Raw genomic sequence first — 24,227 nt, 5'->3', positions numbered from 1 at the left:
ACTTATTTGCATTAATTTGGGCTAACGGGATATTTAATTTAATATTTATTTGCTTGGGCTGGGCCGCGAGTTTTAATTTAATATTTCATAATTAATTATCCGGAATAATTATTAGTTTGAGTGGGAGCCACTAAATAAAATTATAATGAAATAATTATTTTTAATTATTTTCGTAGGTCGCATTATTTTAATTAAAATCAATTTTAATTAGAATAATGTCTAAGGATTAATAATTTGGAAATTGATTAATCTTTTAGGACGCGTTTATGTGAACGTGAATTTTAATTAATTCACGTAAATACTTGCATATTAATATGGGCCATTCGTTTTAGCATACGAATGGGTGAATGCATAGAATATATATTTTATGTAATGCTGGTACTCCAAGTGACTAGCATGGCCAATTTAGGATAGTTAAATACGGTCTGCGTACTGTTCTATCTTTGAATGTAAAGTTTTAAATATGGTCTGCGTACCATGGAAATTTTGATGTAATTTATTATTTTCAAGTATTTCTAAGTTTAGAACTTTAAGTTAGAATTTGAACGAAGATTCAAGACGATGCCAAGCTAACAAGGAGGTGATGAAGATTGGATGCTTCAAGACACTACTACAAAAGTTAGAATAAGAAACACTGAATAGAGAACGGTTAAGTTTGCTAAGCGTTATCTAGAATTATAGAGTACGCATTTCTATTATAACAGTTGCGTGAAGAAAATAATAGAGTACGGTACCTTACCTAGCTGTCTTGTATTCTTTATCATAATAAAAAGAATTAATTAAATTAAAAATACTTAATAAAATATAAAGCAGTGTTTATGATAACCGTTGTGTATTTTGGCTTAAACATATTTTAATAAAAAAAAAGCCGTAATTACTTTCATTGTTAGCGGCATTATTACTTAAACCTAATAATGTAAAAAAAAAATAAAAAAAAAATTGAAACCTATGTCAAGTGACGATATATCCCCAAAAGCACAAAAAATTATATTAAATTAAAAAACTAAGAGCATGGTGGCTGGGTGGGTAACTGGAGATCGAGAACTCCGCAAAAGCAAAAAGCACTTCATTTCCACCGTCTTTCATCTGCCTCCTATATTTACCTTCGGCTTTAACGCGCCGCCTTTCCCACCGCCTCCCAACCTCCGATGAACGCCGATTGCTTCCATCATTTCCGAGGTATAATATTTTTGGGTTTTAGGTGCTGAATTTTGTCAAAAGTTATAATTTTATTTGAATTTTGGTTTTTGGCGATTGAATTTTTATGTGGGTTATAACATGATTTAAATATTTTTAACTGATTGAATTTGGATAATTAAAGTTAATTTCAAATTAATTAGCTCATGGTTTGATATTTTGTATGTGGTTGATTGAAATTTGAATTGGTAATTGTATAATTATAATCTTGATTGATGTAAACTTGATTTTGGCAAATTGTTCTAACCTACAAAAAATTGGGAACTAAGATTTCTTTTAGTTTGCTTGTGTTTCAAAATTTTCTGTATGAGTATTGACAACAAAGTTACTATATTTATATTCATGTTCAATGTGGAAAACCTAAATGGGAATTAGATTTAATAAGTGAAATTTAAATCTGGAAATCGGTCTGAATATGCCATTGAATCTAGCGATGATGAGGTTAATGTGGCAAACCTAATTGGGAATTGGATTTCGTAAGATATTTCTGTTGAGCATGTGATTGTGTTCTGTTTTTTGTTGTGCTAATTAAGCATATGGTGAGTATAGATTAATAGTGTTATTATGTTAAATGGTCTACATATAGTTTATGCATTGGTTTTTGTTGTATCAAATGAGAGGGAAATTGATTGTTTTCTGTATGATAGGAATTCCACCAGACTAACAGAGGCTGATCTTTGCTGGAAAGAAGTTTGAAGGTGATCACTCTTGCTGACAACACCATTCATAAGGGTTAGTTGAATCACTAATCTGTTGTTGTTTTACCCCTTTTTTTTTTACAGACACTAAACCACTACTTAGTAGCTTTGCTGGACACCATTATTCCTTGCCTGGATTGCAAGTTTATGGGCGTATAGAGTAGCTTGTCTACTAGTAAACTTAATTTTACAATAATTAAAATTACTATCTAGATTACAAATGTCGTCGATGATGTTTCTGAGGTCACTTGGCATTTCTTGATTTTCCCTAATGAAACCAATTTCATGGTTGTTTTGGTTAGATATTAAAATATTGCGTTGTTGGTTTGCAGTTAAGACCAAAGAAGAAGATTAAGTAGAGCAGTTGGTGTTCGGGCAACGGTTTCCATGAAATTGATGTTCTAAAGAAGTTGTTTTACTAAGGTATCTATTAGCCTTCTGATAGTGTGCATATGCTGTCAGGGGTCACCTGTATCTTCGAGCTTGTGAGCTCCAGAAAGAAGGTTTTGTACTCAATTCTCTTTTTTATTGAGACTTGAGATCCTACCTGAAGTATGATTCTTCTGTTGAGATTTTAGATCAGATTTATCATGGCATACATTTGATTCTGTCATATATATTTTATACTAACTATGAAGAAATATTCACAATCCATCTATTTTGGCTTGGGCGTAATCGCAATAGCGAGTTATGTGTTTCTCTTACAGTCTTACTACTTAATGGTACATGCAATTTGATTATTTACACATTCAGCTCTTAATTTCAGCATGTCAAAACAAAAGAGTATGATGTTGTGGAAGTGTATTGCTGTTTTCATATGACTGAAACTCACTATTCAACCCATGTCCAGATTGTGTGTGCAAAAGTTCGAGAAGGTGATCAATGCATTTGAATCGACAAATGTTCATTCCTGAAAAGGTATTGCTTTCTTCTGATGCATTGAAACTCATGCTTATTTTTTATTCTAGAATCTATTGCATCGAAACTCTCTTCCTATTTCTACTTCTAATATGCCCAAGGCATTCCTCAGAACACTTACATTAATTAGAGATTCTTATTCTGCTGTTGCCAACGGCTAGCGCCACCCACTACTGGTTGCTTTTACCTCCTTGTCTGTCTGTCTGCACCTCCCTGCTATAAACTGAAGTATTTATGGGGTCTTTGGACTGTTTGCTGGATTTTGTTTTATTCTGGAATAAAGCATTGTGTACATATTTGTTATTCTTGAACTTGGGCCGCAGGTTACTGTTGCTTGGTTGTGGACAATGTGCTTGGCTTTTAATGTGTGACCTCTTTTCTGAAATAACAAACTGATCTCCTGATAATATAGTAGGGGCCATTCTTTTCAGCTTATGTGAAATCAGTTCCAGTAAAATTAGTTTTGACAAGTAAAATTAGTTTTACTCAGTTGATCATGTGATAAATTAGCAATAGTCAATATTGATGTGTAATCTATAAAAACAAGTTTCATCAGTAAAACAATTCTCACTAATCAGCTTAGTTAAGTACAAAATATAGTGAAGTGATAAGCGCCTAACTGATTGCGGTGAAGCCTCATGGTGCACTTGCGTAGATTTTTCTATTCTGCTGGTAGAAAAGAGAAGTGGAAAATAAAGGTTAGGAGTGTTTGTGAAGGTCCTACTTTCTGTGTTAATGTTTCAAGATTTTTACATGTAGCTTAGCTAGTTGGCTCTTTATAAGTCTCATCTTGCTTTGGTGTAGGTCATTAATTCAAACAATTTGTTGTTGATATCAATTTATAACTCTGATTATATTTCATGACTACACTATGTAGCAGTCGATAGTCATGTTTCGAACTGGTGTTGGATAATATAGTTGCAATACACCACTCTAACTAATACTGCATTAGTGTTCTTCTACCCTACCATTTGAATTGTGGCTTGATATATATACTCATCACTTACTGGTTCTGTTGCTTGCTGCATGTTCTTTATTTCTTACTCGTACATTTTAACTTGTCTTGTAGTATTTTACCAAAACTCCCACGTATTCTCAAACTACGATTGACGAGCTAAGGGAGAGGTGAATCTCATACGTTATCGAATATCACCAACCAAATAACGATTAAGATGAAGATGATGATGACGATGATCTAGTGTGACTTAAGCTAGCTGAGATGGTTGTTGCAGAGTCTGTTCCTGCTGCAGACGTTGCTGTTGCTGCAGACGATGTTGTTCCTGCTGCAGACACTGCTGTTACGCTGTTGTTCCTGTTGCAGACTCTGATGTTCCTGCTGCAGACGTTGTTGTACCTGCTGCAGGCGCTGCTGTTGCTGGAGAATTTGTTCCTGCTGTTGAGTTTTTTATTTTTACAGTGATATTGGATTTTTATTTTTGCCGTACCTTGTGTAGATCATTTATTTTGTTATTGAATGAAAAATATTATTTTGTTATTGAATGAATAATATTATTTTGTTATTGAATGAGTTTTTTATTTTTACAGTGATATTGGATTTTTATTTTTGCCGTACTTTGTGTAGATCATTTATTTTGTTATTGAATGAAAAATATTATTTTGTTATTGAATGAATAATATTATTTTGTTATTGAATGAAAAGATTTTTGGAAAGATCGCGTCGATATCATTTATATTTTATCGTTTTAGATTTGGTTTACATACTAGAATCGTAATATTCTATTTTAAAATAATATTCAAAAAAATTTGCTCGTGTTGTTTTTAAATAATATTAAAAAAAAAGGTAGAATATAGTACGCTTATGTACGAAAGATGTTCTGTATCTCAATATTTAATAGGAAGAATAGATGACGGTTATGTACCGAAGGCGCGCTTTATTGTAGTGTATGGGAGACGGTTATGTACGTTAACCGTTCTATATTCCTTCTTCGTTTTCTGCTTTTAGGAAGGGAATAGAGGACGCTTATCTCTTATCACTGTACTTTATAACTAGGTATATAAAACGCTTTTTTTACCCGTTTTATAAACTTTATAGTGCGCTGAGTTGGAGAACGCCTCTAAGGCGTCCTATAAAGTGTATTTCAACAGTACTCTATACCCTTTTTTGTAGTAGTGAGACAAGATGTTTTGGGCCATACTAGATCACCATTTATTTATGCACTTCTATATATATATATATTATGCGTGAATGTATGAATGTATGTATGCTTTGCATGAACAGGTTGTTTCCTATGACTCGATTAGTTTTAAGTTCACTAAATAATCGAACCAACATAGAAACAACTAGGTCCAAGTAATATTGAGTTAATTGCCTTCCAAATCAACACTTACAAAAATCTAGGGATCTAAGATAGTAGGTTTACGCTAAAGCGAGGTGCTATTTTAGTTGACTTAGGTGGTAAGGCGTCCTAAAGGAGCACGTTGATTGTAGTTACAACTCAAACAACAACGGCATTAAGTTGTGGCAATGGGATAAGTTATGGTATTAATTTATTAACCAAGAGTAATTTGGAGATTACTAGCAATAGGTTTTGCTTACCTAAAATCTTAAACTACTTAAGACATGCTAAAGCTGCTTAAGGATTTAGGACTTTTGGGGTCTTGGAATCGTTTCATTCATTTTGGACCATGTTTTTGCTTTTTGCATGAATTAAATGTTTTAATAGCTTTAATGATTGCATGTTTTTGCTTTTATTTCAAAGTTATTGAATTGTATGAATGGTTATTTATTGTAAATTCTTTTTGATTGTAGTAATCAAAATGCTCGCAAGCATAACAACAATCATATCAGCTGAAATTCTGGATGTCGAGTTAGACTTGACTAATTTTCTTGAATGGAAAGAGAAACTTGTCGAAGTTTTGAAAGTTAATGGCATACACTATGTCATTGAACAACCTCTCCCTAGCTATGATGCGCGAGGCATGACTCCTGAAAGGTACAGAAGTTGGGCACTTCACAAGTACCTTGTCACGCAGTTCATCCTTAAGTCTATCCCTGAGAGTTGGAGAGGGAGGTTCTTTACTTTTGAACCTCAAGCTCTCCTAAGTAGCCTCGAGGATAAGTGTGCGAGTTTTCGACCCTTGTGCCAAACTGGTGGCAATGGGGTTGACGAATTGGCTAATTCGATGAGCGAGCTCAAGCTCATAACCCCATGCAAGTCGTGCCTATAAATCGAACTTCTGGAGGCACAAAGGCGCATCTACTCTGTCAAGATGGAAAAAAACACATCAATTCGGTCTCATGTGGATATGATGTCTGGATTATTTTTCACAATTGAGAGACTTGGTGGTTCCATCAAAGAGTCGGTAGCTATTGCACTAGTGCTGAATTCTCTTCATAAGGATTATGAGGGTTTTAAGATGCACTATCTCTTTCATCAGAAAGAGAGCACATTCTGTGAACTTGTGGAATTACTCATCACATGCGAGAAAATCCTTATGTTCAATCAAGGCCCTTTGAATGTGAGGTGCACTAAAATCAAGAAAGTAGGCAAGGGGAAGAAAAGCAAGGCTGCATCTTCGTCCACTCCCGGAAGGCATCTGACGCCTTCCAAGAGCAAGATGAAGAGGAATGCTTCTCCTTCTACATCGCAATGCTTCAATTGTAATGAAATTGGTCATTACAAGCGAGATTGCCCCAAACTAAAGGAAGAGAAGAAGGACGGAAACGTTGCTTCTCCTTCAGGTATGTATGTTATACATTGTAATCTTGCTAATTCTACTTCTTGGGTATTAGATACTGGTTGTGGCTCACACTTATGTTCCAATTCACAGGGACTAAGGATAAGTAGAAGGCTTGATAAAGGCGAGATGGATCTACGCGTGGGAAATGGAGCACGGATTGCTGCATTAGCTGTAGGATCTTATATTATTTCTTTGCATAGTGGGTTTGTTTTGGAACTAGAAAACTGTTTACGTTCCTAGTATCACCAGAAACATTATTTCCGTTTCAAGTTTGGATTCTAAAGGTTTTAGTTTTCAATTTAAAGACAATAGTTGTTCTTTTTCTTTGAATGGAATGTTTTATGGTTCATTTTAGACACCTACTTTTGTCCCCATTCCCGAAAGGGAAGGTTCGATGATGAAAGCATAAATCTCCACTTGACAACGCATCTCATATAAAATAAACGAATCTCAATTCCCCATTTCATTTCACCTGAAACCTGCTATTTATGGAAACCTGCTAAAAATAGTAACTGCCGTAAAGGGTAGCTTCTGAAAGTGGAAAGTCATAAAAGATAGAAACCTGTCAGAATTAGGTGTTGCACTCCAACATAAATCCTAAATGAGATAGAAAACTGCGAGAATCCTATTCCTAATATGATTCGGAAATAAGAGTTACGTATTAATTAAAATCCTAACGAGCCTAGAGTTCGTAACGGGCCCAGACGCATTCCGTCATAAAATTGATACGCGCTAAAAGACTCGGTTAAGTCTCAAACTCTACGGATTTCAAGAATCCGAATCTGACTAAAGAAAACAGCCCAGACCCTATTTTCAACGCCTGGCTCTGGCCGCCGAAATCTTCGGCACCCAGGCCTGGGCGCTGAAAATACCTGGGTACGTGTTTTTTCCTAATTCTTTGTGGATTAGAACTCTGCAATTCTATCTTTCCACGAACTCTTCCCTATAAATAGACCCCTAAATTCGACGTGAAAAATACACACAACAACACATAATTATATTCTGCGTATTGACTCCAACCCTTAGCCTAAGCCTCTCGCTGCGAAATTGTTCACGCGTTCTGTCGCAATCGATCCATAAATCGAACAGAACGTATCCTGTCCCATCATTTAGATTCGTTAAATAAAAAGGAGAAATAGCAAAGTCAAAGTGGTTAGTTTTCTGAGAACCGTGACGCACCTCTCAAGGGTGCGTCGTAATGTGTCCCTTTTCGATGATTTATTTGCTTTCCTCGCCCTTTTTATGAACTGTTAAACTAATTAAATCTGATTGTTCTACCACGCCTAACAAATATAATATCTTTGGGAAATTGGATTATCATGCTAGGTCCCTTAATGCTATTTAAATCAGATAATCGCGATCGATCTAGTATTATATGCTGCATATTGGTAAAATCAACTCAGATTAGTTTAATAGTTAACGCATGTCCCTTCAATTATTTATGCTGAGCTAGTAAGGATATGCTGCCTCTGGAGTTATCGACGAGCGAAGTACTCCTCTCGGTAGTTACAGTCCCCCGAACCCTCAATCTCTACCTTGCGGGTGTATGTTGAGAGATCCCCACACCAGGGATCACAAGGGAACCTACGGCCGTCGTGGTCAAACATAATCGCACTCCCTTTATGTCACGATAACCGGGTTTTGTCAGTTTTTCTCATTGTCGTTAAAAACTGAATGGCGACTCCTATATTACTAGTCAATTGGGTGTATACGCACAGGAAATCCAATTACACTTGATTGAATAAAAGAATCGTCACACCCACGAGGGACGAGGTCACGCATTAGCCTCGTGCTTTTTCGACCCCCTCACAGTGGCGACTCCATTGGGGATAGTGAAGGAAATACTCGTGCTTGTAGGTAATCAAAATAGCCGAAGGGTGAAACGATCCTACCCCGCGTTTATTTCCCCATCAAGTTGGGACGACCTGAAAATCAGCATATTAATGTGAACGGGCAGAACCGCATAACGAATCTCGGCTCCCTCGGGAGTTGGGACTAAGGATACCTTTTTTCGCCAATAGGGGGGTGCATACGCCGCGCATGTTGCCCACTCGGTACTTGTGCAGGTAGTACACCTACCCCGAACCCAATCGCTCGCTCATTAGGTCCCTCTCGCCTGCATGCCCCCTTGGCTTGCACTTGCGGGTTGGCCTCTTGAGCGAAATTCGTCTGTTGAAGACACTACCTCGACCGGGGCATGTGTTGGATCTACGATAGAAGCGGTACCAAGCCAGGCGCAAATACTACCCATAGAAGCCTATCATAAACTACGTGACATATTTAATTTTTAAATCCATGTTTGTAATATAGTTATGTGTAGCGAACTATGTGACTATGTTATGATTGTGCGTACGAATAATGCTAGACAAATAATGCTAGAAAACCAAAGACCTTGAAGATTGCCCAAACATTCATGAACTAATTGGCCAAAGAGTTATACCAAAATACGTGTTCCGCAAACCCGAACGATCGCCGCAAAAATAAGCGACGCTCGGGATGGCCTGTAACGAATCCCACGAACGCCGTACAACGCGTAAAGGACGTTATAAGGCAAGCACGCAAAACTAAAGTCACAAAAACAAAAGTATACGCAAACAGAAAACGAGAACCAGCCAGGGACGCATTTTCAACGCCCCTGGCTGGGCGCCGAAATTTCTCACGCCCACTGCTGGGCGCTGAAGTTGCTGCCTGACCTTTTGGTCAGGCACAGCAGCCCCGGTGCCCGCGCATGAAAAAATATACGTAGCAAAAAAAAAACTTTTCGTAAAAATTGCTGCAGGGGCGTATGAAAAGGCACTCGATTCTAAAAGCGACTAAAAAATAAAAATAAATAACTCTTTGTGTCGTTGTTAGGCCTCTTACGATGACAATGCTCGGCACCAAAACCGAGCACGCTAATTGAAATAAACTTGAATGTCACATGGGCAAAGTATTCAAAAAATAAATGTTCAAATAAAAAAGTAAGTAAAATCCGAGTCTCGACTAGGCTATGCCAAAGTACAATCTAAATCCTAAGTCTTAGTTGTCTTATCCATAGAATCGGTCCTAATGCTTGGTGTCGTTCTGCAAGTCAAAAGGTTAAACCATATTGAGTCTCCCTTCCTAACATTTAAATCAATAAGCACCCATATGTAATTGTTATCCCTTGTTAAGAGTCTACGGCCTCAATACTCTCTCTCACCCATAAAAAGAATATGTTATGTATTTGCAAAATGGAAACGGTCACATTCTGAAAATCATTCCCCCATAGTCGCACAACCCCCAAAGTGAACCTAAGGTGTCAATACCATTGGCAAAGAAAAAATTAATGGCCTCAAGGCTTATAATCACGTTGGGTCACGACTATCATAGTCTTCTCGAGTCACTCGCTCCTTGAAATACTACTAAGTACGGACTAAAAGATTTTCCATGAATGCAACATGACCAACCATGAAAATACCTAAATCGGCATACCATAAGCCTACCATTGGGGTAAAGCAATACACACTAAGAGAGAAGCCGCACTAATGATTCTAGTGTTGCAAAAATAAAAATTCGATCTCCCCAAACTAATTACCTCGCCAATATTAAGCAAATGGCGCATGACAAATGAACACCCAAATCTAAAGTGTCAACCAACGAAAGTTATGGTCCAATTAGCCTAAGTCTGAGAGTCGCTTGGTCAAGTATTATAGGCTTACGCCATGTCATTATTTTGAGTCTAGGCCACCTCCTTGTATTCATACACGGGTTATAATCAGAAAGATTAATGAAAGTTCGAGTCTAAATCACAACTTCTAATTAAATCCCAGAAACTGGAGTCTGAAAAGAAACAAAAAAATTATTTTCGATGTAATTCTTTCGTTAAATTTCCTTAAGGTAAAAAAAAAAAAAAAATCTTGAATCAACGCTATTTGCACATTTTAAGAAACGACTAAATACGCTTGCAAAGTAAGACAATTTAAAAGGTCCACCCTAGGCCCAGTAAAGCTAAAGGTCCACCCTAGGCCTACTAAAGTTAAAGGTCCACTATAGACCTACCAAACGAGGCTCACTCAGTTTTGCCTCGTGACTCAAAGACCACAACCATCTACCTTTTAGCCCAAACAAAAAAATTGATTGAAGGATTTACGTTGGGGAGAAATCCCATGCAAAAAGAAAAAATAGAAAGAGAAAAGGGAGAGCGAAAAGAGCGAGCCATGAAATACTTAGCCCGTACCTCCCAAAGTGCGAAATTTACTCAAGTAAACGAAGAAAAGAATTGAGTCAACCAATCCAAATCATAAAATTCTACGATGTCTACCCTTTCCAATCCTTATGCTCTTAGACGCCTTCGCTTTGGGGTCCCTGCTCAGCTCATTTAACCCATCCATGTTCTCATCGCCATAACCCAAGAAACCATTAACCCGACTCTTGTTCTTGAACTTGTTGTCAACTGCAAACCACGTACGGCCATTGACACGTGCGTCGTACCCATTATTTCCAAATCCCAAACCTTCTCTTGCACCACCATTAGCATAATGACCATATAAATTGTGTGGATACATCCTGTTGATATATATATACCCTTGAGCCGTCCCCATGCTACTCATTGGCCTTGATTGATGTAAACTCGTGACACTAGCTTGAGGCTACAAATTGTGAGTCCTAGCAGATATAATCCTCATGCTTGACCAATACCTATACAAATTATCCTATCTCATTCAACCTATCTTTCAAGCCGTCTTGAGTCACAAACACAAAAAAGGAAACAAATGAAAATTGCAAAAAATAATAAAATGTGAATAATAAAAAAGAAACTTTGCAAAAGCGCCTCTAAAAGTCTAGAAAGAAAAACGAAGCATTTAGCGCACCAAAAACGATCCGCCCAGAAAACATTTCCAGCGCCCACACCTGGGCGCCGAAAACTTTGACGCCCCAGCCTGGGCGTTGAATCTCTCAGCTTGCTAAAATTTTGTCCAGAAGTGCTCGTCATTTTATCCGCACATGCACGGAAAAATAACGAACACTTGGAGGGGTACAACACGTATTCAGATATACGTACCACCAAAAAATACATGTACTCAAAAAATATATAAAACAAGTTTTGGCTTATGGCAAGGCATCAGATTAAAATAATAATAAACTTCACTTATTATACCGTTTCAAAGAATATGTTTCCACCTCATGACGTACTTGTTTAAAATTGGCATTCTAAGAAACCATTTTCTAGGCTAAGAACTACGCAAGACCTGATTCCAAATTAAATCTATTTAACGCGGATACGTAGGCAATCCATGATTCGGTCAAACGAATTTGCAAAAATATTAAAGCCTATAGAAAAACAAGAATAAAAAATAGAAATTCCTTATTGAAATTTAATTACTTGCAACCCAAGTTGAAAGAAAAATTTAAGTCAAAGGAAGAATCCAAGCCATCAAGATGCCAAAATTAATGAGCACACATCGAAAAATAATAAGGGCACGTACCCTTGCCAGAAGGAGCACTTACACTCCTAGGCACTTAGCCAAGACTCAAAAAAAAATCGCTTTGCCTCAATTGAATGGGGGCTAGCGCAAGCATCCATGACCTCTAAAGTACTCGACTTGACCCTCCCTAAAGCGAACTAACTCACTTAAAGACTTTCTTTCACAACTAGACATAGTCGTTCGCTTAAAGACCTTCTTTCACCACTAGACACAGTCATAATCGCCAACAAGTAATAAAGGCAGTAAGCTTACAATAAAGAGGATTGTTCTACGGCGTCGCCCCATCGTTCCTTCGAACTCAGGGCACCCGTCCATGGTAATTCAAATGCTTGCGAATCCCCTTTGAAAAAAAACAGACATTGTCAATAGGATTTGGCACTTAACCAAGGCTCACCCTACTCAGATATATGACACGGGCATCTAAAATCGAAATCTGAAAGCATCATTAATGGGAAGACATAATAGCATCTGGGAGCTAAAAGTTGAAATGAAAAAAAAACTAGGGAAAGAACTAAGTATACCTTGACCTTTTGTACAGACATACACCAAGTAAATCTAAGTCAATTTGAAAACGGTTTATATTCTCGCAATTCTGGAAAAGATGGCCCTAAAAGCCTAAAGCATATGCCAAACGGGCACAAGTACATCTTGACAGCTGCACCCTGGCTTCCAACAAATCCTTAGACAGCATTCTAAAATCGTAACAGTATTTTGATTCACTCATGTAATCCTTTACGAACCCTTCTATAAGTCAACCTACTTAGGACACCTCGGATTGTACACAGTAGGACTCGGATTTTAAATAATTTTCAAATAAATTTTCAAAGACTTCTTCGAACATAATAAAGTGTCGTTGGTTTAAGCTAAGTATGCGTTTATCTCAATGTTGCAAGTGAGTCAAAAGATTTCCAACTATGATTATGGGTAAAGAAAGGCACCTAGCTTTTGGACAAGGCACACTTCAACATGTGACTACCTTGACCATGGCAATGTCGCACAATATGGCTGCGAGCAATGCGGGCTGCAAAGCAACGCATGGGCTGCAAGGCAGCGTATGGGCTGTACGCCTGCGATGGGCTTCTCGCGCGCGCGGGCATGGCCTGCTCGCTTGTGGTCGTGCTCGTGTGCGTGTTGGAGTTTATGCATACATCGAATCCTTAAGGGATTAGGATTAGATTAAAGATTAAATTTCCTAAGTTACTAGTTTTAAGTAAACTCTAATTCTAATAGAGTTAGAATTCTTGAATCCTAGTAGACTTCCAATTCCATATTCCTACTCTATAAATATGTGATGGCATTCACAAATTTATACACACAACGTAATTTCAATTATTCACCTAGTTTTAAAGGATTAAAACTATGTCTAATATTTGCCTAAATATTCGAACATATTCATAGAACCTTAGGTGCAATTCTAGTTAATTAAATCTAAGGCGGATTCGAACGTGCTGTGGACTATCTACGGAGGGACTACATTTGGAGTCCTAGACTTGTTCTTGTTCGGTTCGGGCGCAGCTAGGGAGGGCACGCTACAAAGTGTATGTGTCCTAAATTATGCTAATTGTTATGTGGGAATTAATTTGGATTCCTGGCTTTATGGTTTTTCCGCATGATTTATATTCAATTATATGTATCATAACCTAACATTATCATCAAATCAAATTTAATCACATCAACAATCAAAAATCATCCTTCAATTTCCCCCAATTTAGCCCTAGGGTCACCCCTATCCCTAACTAGAGACTACTCACTACTCATGATTTTAACTAAGGAAATCAAGGATGCAAAGCAAGTATACATTGAATTGAAATGTTGGATGCAAAGAATCAAGAAACTAAGAATTCCATTGAGAATCAATGGAAGATTAAAATCAAAAAAAAACTATCATCAAGTAATTGAACAATCAAGAAATTCAAGAAGAATAACAAAGCATAAAAGATTGAATTGAAATTGCAATAAGAATCAAAGAGTTGAAAGAGAATTACAAGTTGAAGCTTCCTCCAATGGTAGTTTCTCTCTCCTAATCAAAGCTTGAAAAACTAAGAATTCTCTCTCTAATATTCTGAAAACTAATTTGGAAACTCTAAAATAAATTGTTATTGAAAAATAATCGAAAAAGCTATTTATATGTTTCCCCAAATAGAAGCTCGAAATTCAAATTAAACCAGCCCGCGTCGACATTCGTTAGCACAGACCCTCTATGCAATCGAACGGGAAAAACTCAGGCAAACACACATAATTTTTGTGCGAGAAAACGGTGCGAAGACTGATTTCCTTCGTCATGTTCGACCGCACAAAATATCCGTGTCATCGAACAGACCTGACTTGGCCAAATTTCCAAAAATCTTCAGTGTGGTCGCACATCCATTTTGTGTGGGCGCACAAATCTTTTGTGCGGGCGAGTGAAATGCTGTGCGATCGAACACCAAAATTGGGGACATTCTGCTGAAGGAAATAATGCCCTTGGTCCAAGTATGCATTCAATGTTAAGTCTAATAAATGCGGTTCAGTATTAATTAACAAGTTAATAATTCAGTGAGATCAAGTGAGCTGAATGCCTAGCTAGAGGCCGCTTCAGTTCAAGTGGAATTAATGATATTAATCCACAGCTTACTCTTGACTGAACCCGTAGGGTCACACAAATAGTACGTAAACGGATCAAGTATTTAATGGCATTAAATACTCTATCTATGGATATTCGGAATCGATGGATCTTGGTTTCAGTGGGAGCTGAGATCGTCACAAGCAAGAAATGAATACTCCGGAAACAATGATATTGCCGGAAACGGAAATATGGATCGTATCGGAAATATAAATATTATCCAAGTCGTAGATGTTGCCGGAAACGGAAACATGGTACGTATCGGAAAATATTATCGGAAATGGAAATATTGCCGAAAACGGAAATATTGTCAGAATCGGAAATATTATCGGAATCGGAAAATAATTCCGGAAACGGAAATATTAAATATTTGTTCGAAACGGAAATTAATTCCGGAATCGGAAATATTAAATATTGTTCGTATCGGAAACGAATTCCGGAATCGGGAATTTAATCGGAAGCGTATCGTACGAATTAGCATCGGACGAGGCCCGCTAGACGAAGGCCCAGCACGAAGCCAGGCCATCGCCCAGCGAGCCGCACGCAGCAACGCATGCCTCGACCAGGCCAAGCGCAAGGCCAGGCCCAGCAAAGGGCGCGCGCGCGCGCAGCACAGCAACATGGGCTATGCGCCTGTCGTGGGCCGCAAGGCCTGCGCGGGTGCACGTCTTGTACGATGCGTGTGCGGGAAATCCTAATCCTATTAGGATTTGTGGAAAGATTAAAATCCTAATCCTACTAGATTTGCTCTGTTATTTAGAGTCCTAATAAAGTTCTAATTAGCAAATCCACATCCTAGTAGGATTACAATTCCTTTTCCATACTCATATAAATAAGTACCTAGGGTCACAATTTATGGGTACGATTGAAGTATTCAAAGGGTAAGTTTTTAAAATATAAATCAGCCATACACTTGCAATAAGAGCCGAAAATCCTAAGCACCTTAAGGGCGATTCTAGTTGGTCTAACTTGAGGCGGATCTTGGACGTACTGTGGACTATCTACGGAGAGACGACATTTGGAGTCCTAAAGACTTGTTCTTGTTCGGTTCGGGCGCAGCTAGGGAAGCCAAGCTACTACATGTATGCATCTATTCTATGCTAAATGATTATGTGTAAATAATATGCTTTCCTGGCTATATGGTTTTTCCGCATGATTTATAAATTGTCATATGTATCATAACCTAACATCTGCCTCTAAATTCCATTTTGTGCGATCGTGGTACAGAGCACGACCGTACAAGGGGTACTTGTGCGATCAAACACAAAGAGCCGTTATGTCGCACAAATCAGCATCTTCCTTGAGTCCACCTCTTCTTCACTGTTCGGGCCCACATGACTTATGTTCGGTCGCATAACTCTGTTTTTGCTCCAATCTACTTTGTTTTCCATCATTTTCCACAAGATTCACCTATAATGCACAAGATGGAAAGAAAACATAAAAATGCTATAAAAAAACTATAAAAACTACGAAAAATCATATTAAACTAACACGAAAACCTAAGCTAGGAGCGACATAAATGTCGCTCATCAGATAGCCTAGGCGTTGGTGTAGAATTTGAATGTTTAAGTAAAGGTCCCTGGCTGAATTTGCATTGCCACTGGGGATTTCTTAAACATCATTGAATCTTGAAACTTTGTATTTGTATCATAGAAAGTATTACTTTTGTAAGAGTATGTGATTGTTGTAAGTGACACATTTAAGAATAAAAGTGCCAACTTTACTAATCATTTTAAAATAGAAATTATAGAAACATTGTAGATTAGGATTGGGATTCGTAAATACCTAGTTAGATTTAGGCTAGAATTCCTCTTGGAGCTCCCAATTGCTTAGAAATTTGAGATTTGTATGAAGTTTTTGAAGAGTTTGTATTTTGGATTTTGAGAAGCAATTTTTGTATTAGGACGTTCTTATTGTGTACTTCCGCCCCTAAAATGCTGAAAATTAGGGGTTTAAATAGGAAAATTAAGGGCTAAACGCCAGCTGACTCCAGCGTCCAGCGCAGCAGCTGCGCCAGGCGCTGCTGATGTGACATAGAAGCTGCCAAACAAGGGCGAAGATGCCGTCCTTGTGTTTGGCTTGTAGTGGGCGTACCTTTGTACGAATTGTACGTTGTTTGGCACGTAGTTTTTCTTGGGGATTAAGGAAGCTTCCGACTAAAAACTAGCCGTTCCGGTTTTTGAATTCGATTTTACGGGACAAGGCCCGGCTTGCTCGGTTTTGTTGGTCGGCGCCCGAATTTAGATTGCTTAGTGTTATTTTGACTGGAAAAGGCCTTGTAAAACCAATGGAGTGGTCCATTGGGTGAGATTGTACTTGGATTTTGAAATTGGTTTTCGGAAATCGAATCTTGTACCGAGTTCCGGAATGGGAACGACTTTGGGGTTTCGACTTTGGCTCTTGGATTTTGGAATATATTCTAGCAATAAGGACTTCCGCACGGAGTTGTTCCAACCACCTAGCAAGGCTAATGGTATCGTCATCATCCCAATGGGGAGACACGATTTAGGTGTCTACAATGACAAACCGGATACCACCAACACTTTTCATATGGCATGGGGGGAGGTCACCATTACCCCCTTTGAATTTTCCATGATTATGGGTCTTCCTTTTTCTGAGAGGAATGTGACCTTTGATTTGGAGCTGACGTGGCGCTCGGCCGCTGCTAGGGAGTTGCTCGGCCCTGTCGTTGACTTGTCAAACGACGACACCCACACTTCTGTGACGGTGATTATGGATGCTATCCGTGGTGTGGGTGTGTCCGCAGAGTAGAGGGTTAGGCTATTCCTCTTAGCTTTGGTGAGTAGGGTGGTGGCCCCGAGCAGGAACAGTCGGGTGCACATTAGATTCTTGTCAGTTTTGAAGGACTTGAGAGTTTTTTCGAGCTACAACTGGGGTGGTTTGGCATATAGCAACCTCTTGTACGAGATGAAGTGGGCCTCCCGGACTGCGCCGGAGAGCGAGCCGAGCATGGCTCCTCTGTGGAGTGTGCTGGAGGTATTTAAGACTCCTTGTACTTTGTGCCTTGTATGTATGTTTGTATTTGAACTTGACTGATGTTTTGCTTGCTTTTTTGAAAGATTGGGATATACGAGCACTTTTCGACTTTGGCGCCGGATCGTACTGGAGATGCGGCTTACCCGTATGTTGCCTCTTGGATAGGAGCGGTGCGCTGGAGGGTGCCTCTGGCGGCCTCCCGCAGAGCTTGGAGAGTTCTACCTGCTGATGAAATAATATTTTTGTACTATTTTGCTCTTTTGTATTTGTATTTGTATAGTTGCCTGAGTTGTTTGCTTTGCAGGTGGTGTGGCGTCCTTTTGCTAACGCGCCTGTACCTGCCTCGGCTGCTCTTGCCCATTTCTTATCTGGACGGCGGGTTTTCCTCCCAGGGGTGTATCGCCACATGTGTTATCTGGGAGAGCGAGTGTTCCTGCAGCACAGTTCGGGGAATAGATTTGTCCCCAAGGACCCACCGGAGTCCATGCTGGCGTCGGATGAAGAGCTTGCCCGGCTTTATGTGAATGCTAGGGGCGATGCTGTTTGCCGCTCTTGGAGGGACTTTGTACAAAGGAAGGGTAGCTATGATGACTTCCTGAGGAGGCTGGCTCCACCAGTACGCTTCGTACTGCCGGTGAGCTTTTGAACTTGGTATCTTGTATTCTTGTATGTTGTATGTCGGTTTGATTGTATGATTGTATGTAGGAGGAGGAGGTTGATCCTAAGGACATCCCCTATGCTGATAGGGTCATCCTCTATGAGAACTCGAACGGGGAACAGGTGGAGGTGACCATCCCTGTAGCTTCTTCTCCGCACCGGAGATCGTATGATGATGTACCTGAGCATTATGCAGCTGTAAGTACTGTTGTATTTGCTTGAAACTTGATGATGACCTTGTATCTGGAACTTGATTTTGAATTTTGTATGCAGGCGCTTCGGGTGAGAGTGCGTCATTGGATGCTCTTCATTGATTCTTTGAAGAGGCATTGTGCCAAGCTGACCCAGAAGCTTTCTGGCCGGGACAGATAGGTACTTTACTTGATTTTGAAATTTGTTTCTGGAAACTCGAACCTGGATGTTGATTCTTGAAATTTGTATTTTGTATAGGAGTTCCATCGAGACCGTAGAGGTTCCGTCGATAGAAAGTCCCAGGTGGAGAATTCCTCGAGGCAGGAGGGACCAAGCTTGGACCTAGGACAGGGGTCCGGTGCTGGTTTTCATCAGAGGCATTCAGATGCTGATCGGGGAGCTGCCCCTTTTGTACATGTTGATCGCATTCGTTTGGAGGTGCAAGCAGTTCGAGGCCCTTTTTTTCTCCTCCCGGTTACTACTTCCGAGGAAGTGGTCCTCAGCCTTGGGGCGCGGATTCATGGGCTTTTTGGTCGGAGATGGAGAGGATGCGTCAGGCTCAGATGTTTGCGTCGTACCAGTTCATGGCGATGCCACCGCCTTATCAGTATCCTTCTCCTCAGCAGGGAGTTCATCCCTCTCCTTGCACTCTTCGTATCTCGGAGCAGAATCCTGGTACCCCTGGGACAGAGCTGGATCGGGATCTGGAGCGCCTTAGGAGGCGGAATAGGGACAAGGAGCCTGTGGTTGACATTACAGCTGATGATGACTCAGACTGACCCTGCATGGTAGCGAGTTCCAGCTTGCCTGGGTTGATTTTGTATAGGTTGGGTTGTATTTCTATGGATTTGTACGGTTTGGTTTTGAAATTGAATTGGTTTGGAAATTTTTGAAGATTGGCTTTTGTATGTTTGAATATTTGAACTTGTATGCGTTGTGTGTGCTTTGAAATTTGTAGCTATATGCATGCATGAAAAATTTGCAAAAAATTTGGAAAAAATTTGCCCATTTTTTCGGGTGTATATACCCACTATAACCCCCCACTTTGACTGAGGATTTTTGGTAAGGAAAAGCGCAAGTCAAAGTAAATTCAACTCTTGCTTATGCATATGCAGACTCGACTTACGACGCCGATCTAGGACTAGAATGCTTGAATTTTGAATAATTTGAACCGAAATCTGCCCGAAGCGTTTATCCAGACTGCTTGAAATTGTGCGGCTTGCGGCTTTGAAAGCGCAAGTCATTTACATGTGGCGGGGAGCTTATTATGCTAGAGCCATGCATGCCCAGTGTTGAAGAACACGTTTTCGTAGGTTTTGAAAGATATTTGGGCATGAAGCCCCCACTTTTGAGTGTTGTTGTATATGGCAGAGGGGTGGATTTGTCCTCCTTGTCACCTACTTTGCTGGGCTTGATGTTCCAAAAAGTTTTCCGCTTGAGGTCCTTGAGTTTTTGTATCTTTGCTCGCTTCCTCTTTTTGAAACAGGGGTTTGGCAATGGTGATGCCTCCCTAATAGAGATTGTAGACCAGTTTGCTAATGGTCGGGACCCTATGCCGCTCGTGATTGGCGAAACATTGATGGGCCTTGACATGCTGAAGTCGGATTCCTCTTCTTTGCCGTCGGGAAGTCCGGTATTACTCCAAGTAATGATCTGGAGTTTTCTTGCATGTTGAATTTGTACTTGTATTTGAATTTTGAATGTTGAATTTTGAAATGTATTTCTTGTATACTCCCCAAGGTTTGGCTTATGGAGAGACTCATCCTGGTGGCACCACCGGAGAACATGGAGAACTATAATAGAAGAGGGTTCACTGTGTGGCCCATGATGTATGGCCAGCTTTCATTGGACGAGTGGCGACGCGCATTCTCTGGGATTGAATCTTATTTAAGGTGGGTAGTTCCTTGGTGGGGAATTGCTGCTATGAGACATGCCCCTGGTTCTACTGCTTTGAGGGTGCCAAGCCTCACAATGCTGGTCTTCTACTCGCCTAATCGAGTGATGAGACAGTATGGCTTGAATCAGGAGATCCCGGATTGTACTGAAGAGAACCCGAAACCTGTTGCACTGAATGCCAATTGGCTTGAAGTTTGGAGGCGGTATTGGGTCGCCAAACCATTCTTGAGTATTCAGTTCCCACCTGAGTCAGTTACTCTGTCTGCGGGGTACATTGTATGGATGTGAGGCCTAAAGCAGAGGGACATTTCTCTTTCCGGACCAGCTAGAGTCCGAGGTTCTAGAGCTAGACGTCCTGCATCAACTGACTATGAGGAAGGTGACGGGAGTGTGGCCCATCCGGTGCTTGACCGTTCGGAGTCCAAAGGACGTTCGTCATCCTCCCGTCTTGGAAGGCTAGAAAGTTCCTTCTCCCGCCGCTTGGGCAAGGGGGAGATTGATGATTGATTGCGGGAGGAGCCAGGGGATAGTACATGCTTTGCTTTGAATTGGCACATTTGGAATAGCCAAGACTCGAGAGCATAGTCGCCCGACCCTAGATCTTTGTAGGCTAAATGTGCTTGAAATTGTATTGGAAGGAATTGTGTTTAGAATGTGTTTGGAAGATGTGTTTAGAAAATGTGTTTAGGAAGTGAAAAGGCTTTGAACTTTGCTTCACTTGATCCTGACCTTGTATTTAAATTAGCTTTGAAGGCCTTAGAGCCAAATAAAGAGTTATTTTGTTAAATTCCGCTTGAACATGCTTTGCTTTGAATTGGCACATTTGGAATAAAGACAACAACGATTGAATTTTGAAATTTGATTTGATTTTTAGGATGCCCTTAATTGAGGAAATTTTGAACTTTTTTGTATTAAAGTGGCCGAGCCTCGAAATGAGGTTGCCTACGTGTCCCGTTTAAGGAATCAGGTCAGACGTAGTTCCGACGACCTTACGTACAGGACTTTGAATTGGATTTTTGAATTTGAACATGGAACTTAGACATAGAACTTCTTGAGTTGATCGAGGTTTGTCAGAGATCTGAATTCTGTTCCATCGCCGTCTGTTAGTTTGTCTGCTCCCCAAGAGAGGATCTTTCTGACAATGTATGGGGCTGCCCAGTTGGGTTTGAATTTTCCCCTTGGGTCCATGGTGCTTTTGCGAAGGGCTTTCAGGACAAGCTCACCTTCCTTGATGTTTCGGGTTTTGACCCTTTTGTTGAAATGTCTGGCCACTCGGCGCTGATAGACTTGTACATGGTGAGCGGCTTGAAGCCGACGTTCATCGAGCATGATTAGCTCATCATACCTTGCTTGTACCCATGCAGCTTCTGGGATTTTGTTTTCGAGGACTATCCTTAGAGAAGGTATCTCCAGCTCGATAGGTTGTACTGCCTCCATCCCATAGACCAATGAGAACGGGGTTGCACCAGTTGAAGTGCGAAGTGAAGTTCGATACCCCCATAATGCGAAATGCAGCTTCTGGGGCCAGTCCTTCTAATTGGTAGTCATTTTCATGATGATGGTCTTGACATTCTTGTTGGCTGCTTCGACTGCCCCATTGGTTTGTGGGCGATAAGGCAAAGAGCGCTGATGTTGAATTTTGTATTCGGTGAATAGATCTTCACACTCTCCTTGAAAATGGGTTCCCTGGTCAGTGATGAACTCGTGAGGAATGCCGTATCTGCATATGATGTTTTCTTGTATGAACTGGGCCACTTGCTTGGAACCCAATACCTTGAAAGATCTGGACACTTGGAATCTTGAATAAACCCGGCCTCTAGCTGCTTAGAGACTTCTTCTTGAATTTTGAGGGAAACATCCGGTTTCATGCGACGGAGTTTTTGCTTGATGGCTTTTGAACTTGGGATGAGGGGAATTGTATGCTGACCGATGCTTGGATCAACCCCTGGCATATCATGATAGGACCATGCGAAGACGTCTATGTACTCTGAAAGTAGCTTGATAAGATCATCCCGCTCTGCTTGAGATAGAGTTAAGCCAATCTGAACTAGTTTTGAATCACTGTTGTTAGAAAGGTTAACTTTTTCTGTTTCCCCAATTATCGGCAACCTGTTTTCATGATTTACGATAGACATAATAACATGTGCGGAAACAATCCCCAAAGCCAGGAAACATGTATAAAGCACAGATTAAGCAAACTTACATTCGAAGCGTTTTTTCCACAATAATCTGTCAACGAACATGAACAAAGAACTCCACTTGTCGTTCCTCTACTTGGTTAACCGACACGTTCAGATCCGTCTTGATTATCGTAGCTTAGACAATCGATCCAGATACTTTGCTTTTGGGAAGAAATCACTTTGGAGGAACAGAGAGAATTAGGGTTCTCTGTGTCTATGGTTTGAGTACTATGAATTGTGTGTTGGAAAAATACAATTGACCTATTCTATTAATGATGTAACCGACCAAGACTAAAGAGCCTTGACCGGCCACATCACGCAAGCAAACAGACCACACAGCCCCGCCCAGCGACGCACACTGTAGGCCGAAGCCCACAGCGCGCGCGCACCGAGCAGCTGGGCCATGGGCCTGCTCGCTCATCGCTGCGTTGCTTGTTGTGCGTGCTGTTGCGTGCTCGCGCCCAATGGGCTGGCCTTGCTCGCCTTTGCTCGCGAGCTTGCTGGTTCGTTGGGCCTTGCACGCTTACGTGCTTGGCTCGACGGGCCGGCAACTCCCATGCCCTTCGTATTCGCGATTTAATATATTTCCGATATATTATTTATCGTTTCGTATACGACGAATCACCGTCGTACGATACGATTTATTCGTGTCGCCCAGCTTAAGAATATTCGCGATACGATATACGATTTCGATGCAAGGTCGTATCGTATAATACGTTTTCCAAGTAATTCCCGAAAAGCTATTAAATAAATTTCCGATTCATTTAATCCGTTGATCTTTTACGTGTCATTGGTGTGACCTTGTAGGTTCAGTCAAGAGTAAGCTGTGAGTTCAATATCCATTAGAACTCACTGATCGGAAGCATTTCTCCAGCTAGCTGTTCCGATCACTTGATCTCACTGAATTAATTGTTCGCAATTAATCTGAACCTTTGGTATTAGACTTAATGCACCTTGGGTGAAGGACATATTTCCTTCAATCTCCCACTTGTCATTCAGACAAGTGTGCATCCACATTCCTTTGTCACTTAGTGTTACTTACTGAACATAAGGTAAGATCCAAGCCATCCTTATTAGGTCTAGAAGTGTTTCTCGGATTACAGAGCTCAACTGTTAAACTTTTACAGAAGGTTAAGCCTTAACCATTCTGAGCACGGCCATGCATTTTACAGTATCTAACTCTCCGAGAGGCCTTGTTACACAACAACACCATATCCTATCAAAGATAGGAGGAAAATCCATTCTTGCAATCTATGAACACTCACTTTGAGTCATAGTACGCCCAATAACTGCTTTTATAGCCTCCTTTTACGGTGCGACGTTTAGCTAGTATCAAAGCGAACTAATTCTCAAACGAGCAGACATAATCGCTCATGTTCTGAGGAACGGCTTCTAATCACCATTAATGAGAACTACCTATGACATGACTTTAATCTTTTAAAGTGTTCTCATGGTCAATCTGATACAAGATCCAATAAGTATCTATGCAAAAGATTCTGGCTTCCAGTCACTCTAGTTCAAGAAACAGAACTAAGTAATCTACTTGCAATCTAATCTTCATTAGTCATTGGTCGTCCACCTTTCAATGACCTGGATTAGGGATCCTTTGTGACTTCAATATTCAAGTTCACTTATGGGTGTTTCTTTGTCAAAGAATCCATCTTGACATCCCATTTGAATGTTTTGAATCACATGGACTTATCATTTAATACTAAACCAAAATTAAATGAATATGAAATAA

General features: G+C 40.1%; 1 long non-coding RNA gene across 3 annotated transcripts; it reads left to right on the top strand.

Moving 5' to 3' along the window:
- Window positions 1-1,022: 1,022 nt before the first annotated feature.
- Window positions 1,023-4,343, top strand: LOC110795930 (uncharacterized). Of its 3 annotated transcripts, none has more exons than XR_008929602.1 (5): window positions 1,023-1,179; window positions 1,845-1,929; window positions 2,228-2,398; window positions 2,746-2,813; window positions 3,883-4,343. It is a non-coding gene; the product is annotated as an uncharacterized lncRNA (long non-coding RNA). The 3 variants fall into 3 exon arrangements; XR_008929603.1 differs by having other exon boundaries at window positions 2,228-2,318; window positions 3,883-4,341; XR_002535477.2 differs by lacking the exon at window positions 2,228-2,398 and having other exon boundaries at window positions 3,883-4,335.
- The last annotated feature ends 19,884 nt before the right edge of the window (window positions 4,344-24,227 follow it).

Source organism: Spinacia oleracea, chromosome 3 (assembly GCF_020520425.1).
Source record: "Spinacia oleracea cultivar Varoflay chromosome 3, BTI_SOV_V1, whole genome shotgun sequence".
NCBI lineage: Eukaryota > Viridiplantae > Streptophyta > Magnoliopsida > Caryophyllales > Amaranthaceae > Spinacia > Spinacia oleracea.
Note: the sequence above shows the minus strand (reverse complement) of the source record. Positions and strands in the feature narration are given on the sequence as shown.